The following is a 14,814-nucleotide window of genomic DNA, read 5'->3' on the forward strand; positions in this document are numbered from 1 at the left end:
TGATAAGGAAGATTGGAATCTTCTCAACCTCCTCAGAAAACGGCTAAGTATGGACTTCGAGCAAGCATAGACGATCGAGCATGGTTTTATTACTTCGAGAAAGGTCTTCAGAACCTTAAATGGTTGATTCTTCTAAGTGTTAAGGCTTCGAGCAAGCTACACTTCAACGAGCAAGAGTATTCTTCTATCGAGCATGGATTGCCAACCGAGCAAACAGCTTGATCATACAAGTTTTAACCAAGTGTTACGAGCACAGGATGATCGAGCACATGGGGACAAGCATGGATGCAATAAGAAGATGTCACGTGATCAAAGCAAGAGCACAATTCAGTTCCCGAGCAAGATTTACATCCGAGCATGCTAAAGATTGCTGAATAAGTATAACTGAAGACATCAAGAAGAATGAGCTTGCTCGATGGACTAGTTCGAGCAAAGCATGGACCAGTCAAGAAGGATGAAATCTGCTGGAAGGGAATATCTTCACTGAATATTTTCTAAGTAAAGTATGCTCGAGGACACTCATCGAGCATACCTAGCATAGTGAGTTTGCTCGAACAAGATTGTTATCTTACTTGAGGACTCAACACTTGTATTATTTTGCATTTCATTATTTAATGATTAGGAACTTCTAAAATGAATGTTAGGGTCTATAAATAGGGGTCCTAGGTTTCCATTTAGGGCACGGATTTCCAAAACGGACAACGACGCACACAATACAAGAAACATTCCAAAAGAATATTCTATTTGTTTCCTCTCACCGCCGCCACCGCCGTCATACACGAAACCCTAGACATTCCTTTCACTGTTCCATTAATGATATATTAAATATAATGAATCTTTGTCTTTGAATGAGCCTTTATTGATTATCTATTACTGTTTTGTGTTTGCTATTTTCACTCCTTCGTTCCCACTCGTTGGATATCCTTATTCTGTCGGGATATTCAACAGGCCTTTGGGTAATCGAGTCGGTGTGTTCTTGTCAACCTTTTATAAGGTTTCACCCAACTCCCCGTCCTGACAACCACTTATATCCTTTTGCCTTGTTCAAATCTCACAGATGGAATATATGCACCCTGTTTCGATGCAATATCGGAGGTTAGCACGACTAACCTAACAGTAGGGGGAAATGTCAATGATGTGCAAAACGCGGTCTATTAAAAACCTAACCTAACATAGACACTCTAGTTTTAAATTTATAAATCTAGACTCTTTAAATGCGACACCACTAGACAGGCAATGTACCTATCGACTGTAGTAAAGCCTAATGAAGTCCGAATGTCGAACCCACAGGACACTAGCGACACCTAAACTAGACTCTGACTAATAACTTAAACAAATAGATTTAATTGATTTTTGTGTTTTTTTTAATATTAACTATAAACTATAAAATACTTAAACTAAAACTAACACGAAAACTGGACACAAACAAATCGGGTTGAAACTTAAATAGGGGAAACAACTACCTAGGTAAGGAATCCTACTAGTCAACTAGTAAACTCGCGGAATTGGATTTATGATCGGTAACCGGATTCTAAAAATATGAAAATTAAGGCATAACTAAAGCATGCTAGATCACCTTCCGGTCTCACCAACAATACCTAAGAACCCTAAATATCATGTAAGCTCAACGGTTTAATGGTTCGGATCAGCTCCCGGTCTCACCTTGCCGAACTATGCAAAGGTACCCAAAGATTAAATCACCTCCCGGTCTCTTTAATCACAATATACCCTAAGGCCTAAAGGGGTATTCTTATTAAATTCGGTTATAATTCGAATCTGTAAGAACCTAAAGAAGCCTAGGGCAACTCACTCCCGTGCAATCACTACCCAAATCCGCAAAAGACCAAAACAGACGACACTTAATTACCTCCCGGTCTTTCAAGTGGCAGAATATAAGGTATCTCTAAACTCTCAATTACCGTTCCTATGGTAAACGTTAACAATAAACCATAAACTAGTTGTAAACACACAGTAAACAACCTAATAGGCATCCATACATTTAAGACGTTCACAAAGACGCATATGGAATAATAATTTGATTATAAATTAATACCAAATACGCATACGCATCATAACCAAAGACAATAAAAATTTTTACCAAAGCAAAAACCAATCAATAAACAATCAAAAACCGAAAATAAAACAAGTCTAACAAGTATTCATCCAAACCCAGGCAATTTCACAGTCTAGCCGCTCATAGTATTTGATAAAACAAAGATAAAATATAAGTCACGGTTCATCATAAAAAAAAATAAATATAGTTGAACTACCTGTCTGCTTTCGATTAATTCACTTTTCCTTCTTTTTTGACTTTGGCCGTGCACCTAGAATCAGCAGCTAGGCAAGCTGCTGCTTTTCTTTTTTTTTTATTGGCTCTCGCACACAGCTCAAACTTTTCAATTAATTCTTCATCGTGGCCGTTGACTTTAGAGCACTCAACCTACTTCTTTATTGGCGATCCCCCTTTTTGACTTTGTTTCGCTTTTTCTTTCTCGGACTTCCGCCACCACGAGGGTGGTGACCCTTCGCTTCTGACTTCCTGCCGTAGGGTTCTCCAAAAAACCCATTTTATCTCCTTTTGAATTCACATGTCCATTGGTGGCCCATCACCAAATTCTTTTTTTTTTATCTTGGACTTTAATTATATTTATTAGGCTATTAAACTAATGACCCAACAGATTATTATACCGCTTGCGTTTTGCTTCTTGTTCAATCAGTGCCTTTTTCTCTTTCATCAAATTCATGTGGGCTTGTACGTCACTATCACACCAACATAAGAACACGTTTAATGTTAAGTACTACATATAATTACTGGATGTTCTTATGTATCAAATGAATCAAATTAAACATCAATTTCTTTGAATATAATTAACTTACAGGAAAATCGATGTATATATAATTTGTTTACATTACAATCGTGACACCAAAAATCCTTTTAATAAAAATTATGGAGTTTATGCAAACATGAGTTTACATATCGTGTTGTTGTTGTTATTATTATTATTATTTCATTGTTCTCAAGTTTAATTCGTTGTTTCTTGAAACCAATAATATCTGAATATGAGCCAAATAGGCCAATTTCTTAGAAGAAACAACCCAAAAGTTATTCAAAAGTGTAGGGAATAACTATAATATTTATATATAATTTAACCAACATTAGTCAACGTCAATAGTACTATTCGTATATTTCTGTGGCTAACTTCGTTAGCTAATGGTTATTATATGCAAGCAAGAGAATTATAGCACTACATAGTTCAACTCATGTTCGCATAAGGATTGAGTGTTTTGTTTCTATTTATCGTATATAAAACCTGTTGTGTATGTCCCCCCCCCCCCCCCTCCTGTTTAATAAGTAGTGAAACATAAAAAGGGGGTAGTGAAACTCACCTTGTACGTTTAGTGTTCAATTCGTTAGTAATTTCAGTTTAGACCTGGGTCCGCTGCCTTCACACGTCCTAAACGCGTAAGGTCAGTTAGTTACCGTTATCGACTCGCAAGTCAGTTTATGCTAGTCGCTTTCACCCAACTAGCCGTTTCGTTTATTATATTTGTGTCGGTTGCTTTCACCAACCGGACGTTTCGTTTATTACATTTTTATCGATTGCTTTCACCAACCAGACGTTTCGTTTATTATATTGTGTCGGTTGCTTTCACCAACTGAACGTTTCGTTTGACTTCTGGACGACCCGTTGGTGATAAGGTTTTGTATTCTTTTTAAAAGTAAATATTTATATACTTATATAAATATATTTCATATTAGTGTGGTTTCATTTTGATGTAACCGGTTTGTTTCACCGATTAAAAATATATACTAAAACTATATATTTATTTCAAATTAATATTTCTTTAAGTTACGATTGTAAAAGAATTATTTGTATGTTTGTTCAAAAACTCTAAACTGATTTTAGATATATCATCTTGGTCGTTTAGTTTGAATAAATTATTATTCTTACGTCTAACATATATATATATTTTCAAAAATATATATTTATGTAAAAATCATTGTTTTGACACACTACACCATTTTCTCCATTCCATGTGTATGTTGTCAGGTCCATATCCTCATTGTCGTTAATAGTATATGTTTATCTTTTTCAACTATAAAACTTATAGCTTTATTCAACACCATATTAGGCTTTTTATAAAACTACCTAAACACAATCTCAACACAAAACTTTATAAAAAGTTATATTTTGTTTACTCAAAATTAAAAAACGTGTTTTGGCTTAAAATATACGTTTGTATGTAAAAAGTCGCATGTACTCGTTTAAATGTATCTTCTTCAACAAGGCTATTTATACTTAAAGTCACTAATTTCAAATAGTTTTCCAAATAACCGCTTTCTTAACCAACAACTCGTGTTTTACTTCTTTATCCAAACTTTATATATTTTATAACTCCATTATACCTTTCAAATAAACTACTTGTATACAAATATTTTATACAACAAAACCATATTTTTAATAAGATGAGGTTATATTATATTTATAGGACTTTGTAATTGCCATCAAAGTTAATATTTCCTAATCACCCTTTTTATCAAAAGAATCCTTTTAACTAGTAGTTAAGCACCAAAATTTCCTTTAACATGTTTTTAAATCGTATTTTACAACCCATTTGAATCTTTAACCAAGCTCATATTTATTAAGCTTAAGCATATGTTTTAACATATTAATGCGTACCTTGATCGTTGGGCATTTGAGCTAGCATAAACACAACTTTATAACCATGTAAATATAGTTTTTGGAAGAAATTAACTCACAATGCTATAATATTGGGGTTCATGAGATGATCGATGAAACAAGAAAACTCGAGCTAGTTCCCACTCCATAATACTCGGTACGCCAACTTAATGGTTCTTTAGATTGGAAACCGGTAGCGGGCTCGGCACGTTCGTTTCACCAAAAGAGACCGGAAGGTGTTTCGGGCCAGGTTCGGGTCTAATAACGGACCTTAGAGGTATCTCGGTCAGGTTTGGAACTATAACCGGGTGCCACGCCGGTGGTGGGTGGCGTATCTATGGTGTACAGGGGGTGATGGTATTGTTACGGTGTTGGTGCTACTGCTGCCATGAGGAAAAAGGATGGTGACAGTGATGCTGTTGTGGGTTGTAGTGAACACTGGAGAGGTGGTGGGACACATTAGTGTTGTTGAACATGTGAGAGTGAGATAGGTGGCGGTCGATAATGGTAGATGCCTGTCACGGTCGTGGTCGTAGAGGTTGTCATGGCTGGTGAAGGTGGCGGAGCGGTGGAACTGTTGGTATGTTGCTGCCATGCATGAAACACGTAGGAGGGTGGTGGTGATGGTGAGCTGATGGTGTTTCCGAGGTGGGTGGCGGTATGGTAGGCATTGGAGGGTAAACGTGGTTTCCGGTGGTGAGGGAGGTGACTGTTGTTGGGGACGGGTTGACAGTGGTGTAATGTGGTGGTGTTACGGTGGTGTTGTGGTGGCGTGTTACGGTGACCCACGAGGATAGAGGGAGCCGTTAAAGGCGGAGATTAGGGGCTGGAACACCAAGTGGAAAGAGAGGGTGGTGGTAGATGGTGTTTTATGGTGGTGATGGCGGCTGTTTACGTGCACAAGGGATGGTTTTCCGCGGTGGGCGGTTGCAAATAAGAGTGTGTAGCGGTGAAGTTGGTTCCAAAGTGGTGGTGCAGTGGTCGCTAGAGGGTACAATGGAGGCTGTTACCGGTGGCTTTTGGTGGTGTTGGTTTGCTTATGATCCCTTATATATATATATATATATATATATATATATATATATATGAGTATGGAATGGTCCTTATAGTAATAGTCGAGGTGAAGTGTAGAGGTGGTGAAAGTCGAATGGGATGGAATGGGAATGTGGGGTGGTTACGTATGGCTAGGATGAGGGAATGGTTTGGTAGAAAATCATGGGTGATGGTGTGGTTGGTTTGACGATTGGATTTGAAAGATTTGTTTCTTAATATATTTTCCAAGGTGTTTGGTTTTTGATATGTAAGGCCCTGAACCCTGGTAACCTCACAGTTGGTATTCATATAAAATACTTATTGAAATGATTAAACTTGAAAATGGTTTATTCCATTTAAAACAAACATCTCAGAGTGTAAATTCAGCGGAAAACATAAATCGTAAAACAAGTTCCCTAAAACCCGGGAATTTTGCCAAAAACCAATTTTAAATATAATTCGTAAAACTAATTAAAATAAATTTGTCCAAAATTCATTCTTCCATCCGTGTATGCCTTTCACCGTCCAAGTAGCTTCGTGCACGTCCAAGTGATAAGGCATCCTCTTCCTAACCTGAAACTCACACTAACATGCACACAAAGTCAGCTTGAGCTGAGTGAGTTCAGGTTTTAAATAAATAATATCAGTAATGGAAATTATGATAGTCATGCCAAAAGTTTAAAAATAAAATGAGTACATTCATTAGGTCATCATTACCGAAGACTAAACATTCTCATACATATGTACATATACAAAATATACATATATAAACATCCTTTAAGTACATCCATATATATATATATATATATATATATATATATATATATATATAACATCCACGTATAACATTCAGGGTCGAGCAAACGTACAACCCAAACACGTAACATTCAACACATGCAAACACAAAGTAGGCATACGCAACATTCAGTAGTCGAGACGACTACAACATCGCCAAATAGAGGCCAAACAATAATGTATATATATATATATTAAAATCCGAAGGCCTACCATATACTAGCAAGCCTATATAAAACCATTTAAAACATTTCATCAAGTGAGAAAACACTTAGGTGTGCATGCTAGCCCAAAATTTAAAAGAGTAAAAAGGGCATCATGAACTCACCTGACACAAGACGCGGATTCACCATGAGCTACAAAATCCCTAAGAAATCCCAAAACTCAAACACCTATCGGTTTACATTCAATCCATACTAATGACATCAAGATGACTCGTTTATCCTACGAGACGTTCTAACATGGTCCGAGTTACCTAAACCCTTGACCTCATCAAACTTACTCACAACAGCCCCCGAGGTCTCACATTCACCAAATCGATCCTTAGGTACTCCCGGGAATAAAGAATTCCCAAATTACCCCCGGAAGCACTAGGTGATACCGATACGCGCGTTTAAGAGTCGTTTAGGCCATTAACATTCAACTCAGCCCCATGTGGACCCAACATGATAAAATCACAGCCAACAATTCCACACGACGCTACACGAGTCAAATGGGTCGGTAACTCGCAAGTGCGACGCACCAACTACTCAATAAATGAAATTGCGCGTTGTACCGACCCGTTGGAGTAACCGACAACCAATTCAGCCCCATGACTTATAAAAATGAATTTTGAACAGACCGTACATCAAAGGAGTGTCCTCGAGCTGAATTGGTCGTTATCACTTCAAGCCTCGCGTTAAACGCGCCAAACTACAATTCTAGTCAACCGAACCTAACAATCAAACTACAACTAGTTGATCAACTTAACGAACACCTATGAACATGATCTTTAAGTATGATATACGGGATATACCTAGGAAGATTGTGGTGCAAAAACTCACTTCAAAAGCCCCGACAAGAACACAATTGAACATCCACCGGTTAAGCCTTAAACGAACTTATCGATCAATAACGAGTAAAACATGTAGATTTTAGCATGCGAAGATGCATTTAATTACATAGGATAACCTTTGAAATAAATTATTAAATTTTTACCAGACTTTAATAAATGTCTTAGGTTTATAAAAATATTTTTATTATATTTTTCTATTGGACGCAAAAGTTATAAAAATTCTTCCAACACAGCAATGTACGTGCAGCTATTTCAGTGCGCAACAAAATGGTTTTATTTTTATAAAATTGATTACCAAACCAAATTACATGATTCCAATTGGGTTTGATTCTTAACTCAAAATATTAAGTTCCACAAGTGGAAGAAACTAATTTGGACTTGTTGAAAAAGAGTTATGATGTCGGGAAGACAGACTAGAATCCATCATCCCGCATCAGCTTTGACACACGATCTTATAAATTCGTAAAAACCATTCAAATCTTGTCCAAAAATTACATAATATACCTTTCTGGAAACTAGACTCAAAGTAGAACATCATGGAAGGAAGAATCGATCAAAAACAATGGATTATTATCGCGTTACAGACCCTACAATAAACATATACGAATCTGTCAGCAAACTGTTATCATCAAAACTTAACCTTAACGACCAATAAGCGCGTTAATATGATCAATTAAGGTGTAAAAGACATGGGGAATCATAAAACCAACCTTGAATTGAAGTTTTTAAGGATCAAACTTGGCTGGACAGAAGATTGTCGAGCAGGGGGGGGGGTGATGAGTCCGATCGGCCGCTAGAGTGATTAGGGTTAGGATTATTTCATATTTTATGATATAAAACAAATGTTACACATTAGCCCTCAAGGTTTAAGGGATATGGTAATTTGGAAGGAAAGGTTAGGTAATTTAACGTACTGGGAAGATGGTCGGGTCAACAAAAGATGCCGGACAACTCCCAAGAAAACATACATACTCTACACGCAGGAAATCTTTAAACTAATAAATTAGCGAGCGTTAAATGATATCCTCGTTTGACTTTAAGTGCTTATCATACATGCATCATAAATGTATGTATTTTACATTCATTCATTTGAAGTTTTAAATGTGGTTTGCGTGTCTAGTTATCCAAGTGTTAGAAGGAATCCACCCTTAATGTATATATTTTGTACTCTAATTTATATATCATATGTTTAACGTATATAGAAGATATACATGGATTGCTATACATGGATTGTATTAATAAGACATATTTAATTTAAATATAGGCTTGCATTCGAATGCAATATTATGGCAATCTCGTGAGCAAATACATAGTAACAAATCCATGTATTGTTGTCGCGAGTAATAGTATAATTTTTATCACCAACGCTTATATTTGACGGGTTGTTCTGGGTGTTCGACTAATAAATAGAAAATTTACTTAGATGCATATAATGCATCTTAAGGTTTGTGCTAGCATCGTTATGCTAAAATTAACGAAATGTGATTTAAAAGAAATTAACTTTAGGGAATCAGGCTTAATAATTGTACGCTCAGATGACCGTTTTAGCTCGGTGTCACATAAAGCATTACCTTTCATAAACATTACTCATTCATTAACTTGCATGCATGAAGCCAATATCGTTATCATTTAAGTAAATTCGTATGTATGTGCACAGCTTCAAAATGTGGAAAAAGGGTCTAGAAACTCACTTGAATCGCTTATAAGGTAATTGTCGAAGCATGAAATGAATCTGACCTGATCCATGACGATGTTCCCACGGATTTTCGAGATGAACGAACCACGTCTTGATCTTCCTCTCCGATTGCTTGAGACCTGCAATGGCTTTTCGGGGGTGTGGAGGTGACTGCTAAGAAATCCTCAGGATCTCTTGTTTACAGACACAAAAATATGGTGGTGGCTCTTATTTAGCATGACCCTTTAACAAGGAGGTGGAGACCTCCTTATATAGAGAGCCTCATGGCCACCATCATGGTACCCTAATGGGCCTAGCCCAGTTAGGGTTACCTCCACAAAACCCCCTCAGCCCAATAACATTGTATTAGTCCATATAATAAAATAAGCCAAACATAATAAATTTAGGGTCGTAAAACCGGGTTTAGTACCATACCCCTACAAGCCCCCCAAGTCCAGTGTTGCTCCTAGGCGTGCAAGCGTTTAGGTGGAGCGCTGGACTTTATAAGGTGTGTTAGGACATGAGGCGGTTTTTTCCCTTTTCTTCGGCCTTGTCTTTACTGTCTTTGAGTTTTGGGAGGTTTTCTTCATGATGGTGACATGTTGTGGTCCTTATGATAATGATGGTGCACTAGCATGAATAAGATATAGCACGCATCATAACAATAGTGGCGCGGGGCCTGATAAAAGATAGAGTGCGCGTTTCGATAATAATGTAACATATCTTGCGCGCGAGGCAGCTTACGAGCTATGAGAATAATAAAGCGTGCGCGAGAGGCGACTTACGAGCTATAAGAATAATAAAGCCTGCGCGCGAGGCGACTTATGAGCTATGAGAATAATAAAGCCTGCGCGCGAGGCGACTTACGGATCTATGAGAATACTAAAGCCTGCACGCGATGCGACTTACGAGCTATAAGAATAATTAAGCTTGCGCGTGAAGCGACTTACGAGCTATAAGAATAATAAAGCTTGCGCGTGAGGCGACTTACGAGCTATAAGAATAATAAAGCTTGCGCGCGAGGCGACTTACGAGCTATAAGAATAATAAAGCTTGCGCGCGAGGCGACTTACGAGCTATGAGAATAATAAAGCTTGCGCGCGAGGCGACTTACGGATCTATGAGAATACTAAAGCCTGCGCGCGAGGCGACTTACGAGCTATAAGAATAATTAAGCTTGCGCGTGAGGCGACTTACGAGCTATGAGAATAATAAAGCTTGCGCGCGAGGCGACTTACGAGCTATAAGAATAATTAAGCTTGCGCGTGAGGCGACTTACGAGCTATAAGAATAATTAAGCTTGCGCGTGAGGCGACTTACGAGCTATAAGAATAATAGAGCCTGCGCGAGTTGCGGCTTTGTGTCATGCGCAGATGTTTCATGCGCCTGCGCATAGACTGTGTGTCATGCGCCACGCGCAGATGTTGCATGCGCGTGCGCGTAGGCTGTGTGTCATGCGCCACGCGCAGATGTTGCATGCGCGTGCGCGTAGGCTGTGTGTCATGCGCCACGCGCAGATGTTGCATGCGCGTGCGCGTAGGCTGTGTGTCATGCGCCACGCGCAGATGTTGCATGCGCGTGCGCGTAGGCTGTGTGTCATGCGCCATGCGCAGATGTTGCGTGCGCTGATGTGATATGCGTGAGCATGTGATGCGTAAGCATATGTAATATGCGTGAGCATATGTGATGCGTGAGAATATGTGATGCATGAGCATGTGATATGCGACTGCGCTCAAGCATCATGGCGGTGCGCATGTAGAATAGCGGAATGGTTGATCCGCGGTGGCGCGCATGTGACGTGGCTTGTGTTAATAGGTTTAATTATGACGGCGTGTTGAGCGGAGCGGAGCCGCGTTCGGTCTTGTATTCGGCGCGAAGCCGTATGGGTTTATTAGGATTCGCAACTTTTAAGTTTTGCGCGCGGCCGATGGCCGTATGGGTTTATGAGGATTCCCAACCTTTAAGTTTGGCGCACGGCCTTATGGGTTTATGAGGATTCCCCACCTTTAAGTTTGGCGCGTGGCCTTATGGGTTTATGAGGATTCCCAACATTTAAGTTTGGCGCTTGGCCTTATGGGTTTATGAGGATTCCCAACCTTTAAGTCTGGAGCGTGGCCTTATGGGTTTATGAGGATTCCCAACCTTTAAGTTTGGCGCGTGGCCTTATGGGTTTATGAGGATTCCCAACCTTTAAGTCTGGCGCTTGGCCTTATGGGTTTATGAGGATTCCCAACCTTTAAGTCTGGCGCTTGGCCTTATGGGTTTATGAGGATTCCCAACCTTTAAGTCTGGCGCTTGGCCTTATGGGTTTATGAGGATTCCCAACCTTTAAGTCTGGCGCGTGGCCTTATGGGTTTATGAGGATTCCCAACCTTTAAGTTTGGCGCGTGGCCTTATGTGCGCATGCACGGCGACGGAGTGGTGACTCGCGGGCGCGCGTGCACGGCGGAGAGTTGCGCACACGCATGGTAGAGGGTTGCGCGCACCTGCATGGCGTTGGAGATTTTTACGTAAAACCAAAAGCATTGAGTTGTCTTTCGAACTCACATGGTGGTTCCCGCGGTGGTTTCCACGGGCGTTCACGCATGTCGGCGGTGACCCGCTGGCGAGCATGCGTGGGTGGCAGTCTTCTGCGCAAAACCCACATGGTGGAGGTCTTTTGCGCAAAACCCACATGGTGGTTCCCGCGGTGGCACATGCATGGCTGCGGAGTGAGAATCCGCGGGCGCGCGTGCATGGCGGCGGAAGTCTGGTAATTTTTGTATCTACAATTTGAGAGTTAGATCTCTAATTTTAAACCTAAAATCCAGGTCTGTAATCTAGATCTAGATCTGTAAATCAGATCTAGATAGATCTGAAGCTCGTAGCGGAGAGAATTTAAAACTATCACAGATCCGGAGGATTGATCATCCGAATCAGGTAGTTTCTTTTTTGCACAGATCTGGAAGCCTCTTTTAGATCCATGGATCATTTTGAGCTTTAATAGAACAAGCCTTGAAGCCTTTTTCTGTAAACTTCCAGATCTGGGTTTTTCCTGGGAGAGATCTGACAGCCGAGACGAAAATCGAAGGGTAGTTCGTTGCCGTCCCACGGATGGCGCCAATGTCGAAGCATGAAATGAATCTGACCTGATCCATGACGATGTTCCCACGGATTTTCGAGATGAACGAACCACGTCTTGATCTTCCTCTCCGGTTGCTTGAGACCTGCAATGGCTTTTCGGGGGTGTGGAGGTGACTGCTAAGAAATCCTCAGGATCTCTTGTTTACAGACACAAAAATATGGTGGTGGCTCTTATTGAGCATGACCCTTTAACAAGGAGGTGGAGACCTCCGTATATAGAGAGCCTCATGGCCACCATCATGGTACCCTAATGGGCCTAGCCCAGTTAGGGTTACCTCCACAAAACCCCCTCAGCCCAATAACATTGTATTAGTCCATATAATAAAATAAGTCAAACATAATAAATTTAGGGTCGTAAAACCGGGTTTAGTACCATACCCCTACAGTAATCAAGTCCTTGAGTGATTGGTCACTCAAACAACTTTTAGCCTTAAAGTCGATATTCAAACTTTTAGGCTTTAGATCCGGTTGATTCTTTGATGTTTCTTGCTTGCCTTGAGGAGATGTACTTGATGAAATGCTTGGTCGTGCTTTTGATAATAAATCTGAATGATGTTTTTCAATACAAAATGAAAAGAAGTGTGAATGTGTGTTCTTGAGGTGTGAATTGCGCTTTAGGTGTAAACGGTTTATGGTTTATGGGGTTAGGCGTATTTATACACCCTTTGGCTCATGAACTTTCCTTAAGCCTATCTCCAGTCTTCTCTAATTTATCTAAAATAAATATAAATACTTTTATTTCTTGAAAAGCGAGATGCTACAGTGAAGAAATCTTAGCCCTACTTCGCAAGCTCCCTCACGTGAGGGGCTGGGGCGTGTTTGGGAAAAAATGGACAAAACTGCCTCTCACATAAATGGCATGTTGATGGATTTAACGACGAGACTTAACGGCAGGGGTGGGCCGGGTTTAATTGAAAGTGAAATGAAACCACAGAGACGAAAACCACAAATTTAAACCTATTGGACTAAAAAAACATATTTAGAGAAACCACAGGAACGAAAACCGTAGCTTACTCAAACGAGAATGGGTTGTGAAACCTTATAGCGACATTGTGAAAACTAATTTGAGAATTTGAAAACGGGAAGTTAGGATACCAACCATACATCATTAGGAAATCCAAGAAATATGTATATAGGAGGAAGTCGAATTTGCTCATGTATCACAATGGATTCCTTCCAACAAAATAAGTAAATATAATTTATATCAATAACAAAAATCACTATTAAACTTTATTTATTGAAACATTCATGTATTACTATGGCTTTATTTCAAAAATATAAGTAAAATGTATATCGATAACGAAAAGTAATGTTAACTTAAATCGTTGAAACAAAATGTGTAAATAAAAATTATATCGCCAAGAATTGGATGCTACAACAAAAATTTATGTTACATAACATAAATTAAAAACTACAAAAAAATTGTGATACTAATTTCTTGAAATTCGAGGATGGGTCGGATTTTGAGAATTGGAAATATCGCGAGTAGTGTGATATCAAACTAAAAAAATAAAAAATATGAAGGATTTAAGACATTGTGAATTAATTGAAAATTAAATAATTTGAGGTTTTTGAAATATTGCACACAATTCAAAAATAAAATAAAGTAAATAAATGAAATATGAATCATAAAGAGATTATTGATTTTTATTGAAAAATTAGAACTCTTCACTGTCACACCCCGTTAAGCGAATTGCGGAAGCGTAAAACGGAAATGCAACAGATACAACTGGTATCAAATACATTGCTTATAAAGAAACATCACTAACTAATTTACAATATATTACATTGTTCTAACATCTTTTACACACTATGTGATACAATCAAACCGGTTCTTCAATTACTTTACTTCTAACTAAAATGCCCACGACATCAATCACCAATCAGACACGTAACGCACAGGAAATTACTTATCATATCTGATTACCTGAAAAGCATGTTAAAACAGGTCAACTACGAATAGTTGGTGAGTTTCATAAGTTTTAACGAAATCAGTTCTGCGCACCATACAGTCATATTTTGTATATACACGCGTATATAAGAAAATGTATTTAGATTTATATATGTATATCTACGTCTTTGTATACTGATATGTATGTGTATAAGTTTATGATAGAGTTTGAAACTACGATAAAATCGTGACTGCTCATTCATACTTCGTGCCTTCATTTTCCAAATAAAATCAACCCCTGTGGCCCCCTTTCCGCCAACAACGGTTCCACGTAAAATCACCACTATGGTCCCTCTTCTGACCACAATGGTTTCAAGTAAACTCAAACATTACACATTGTATTCACAAACAATTATTATTTTCTAAGTTGCAAATAGGCCATACTCAACTTTGGTATATAAGTTGCAGCAGAACTTGGCTCATAGGCCATACTCAACTTTAGTTTAGTAAGTTGCAGCAGAACTTGGCTCATAGGCCATACTCAACTTTAATTTAGTACTAT

This window comes from Bidens hawaiensis, unplaced genomic scaffold (genome assembly GCF_021521415.1).
Source record: "Bidens hawaiensis isolate Kalapana, Puna unplaced genomic scaffold, B.hawaiensis_p1.1 tig00025210_1, whole genome shotgun sequence".
In the NCBI taxonomy this organism is placed as follows: Eukaryota; Viridiplantae; Streptophyta; class Magnoliopsida; order Asterales; family Asteraceae; genus Bidens; species Bidens hawaiensis.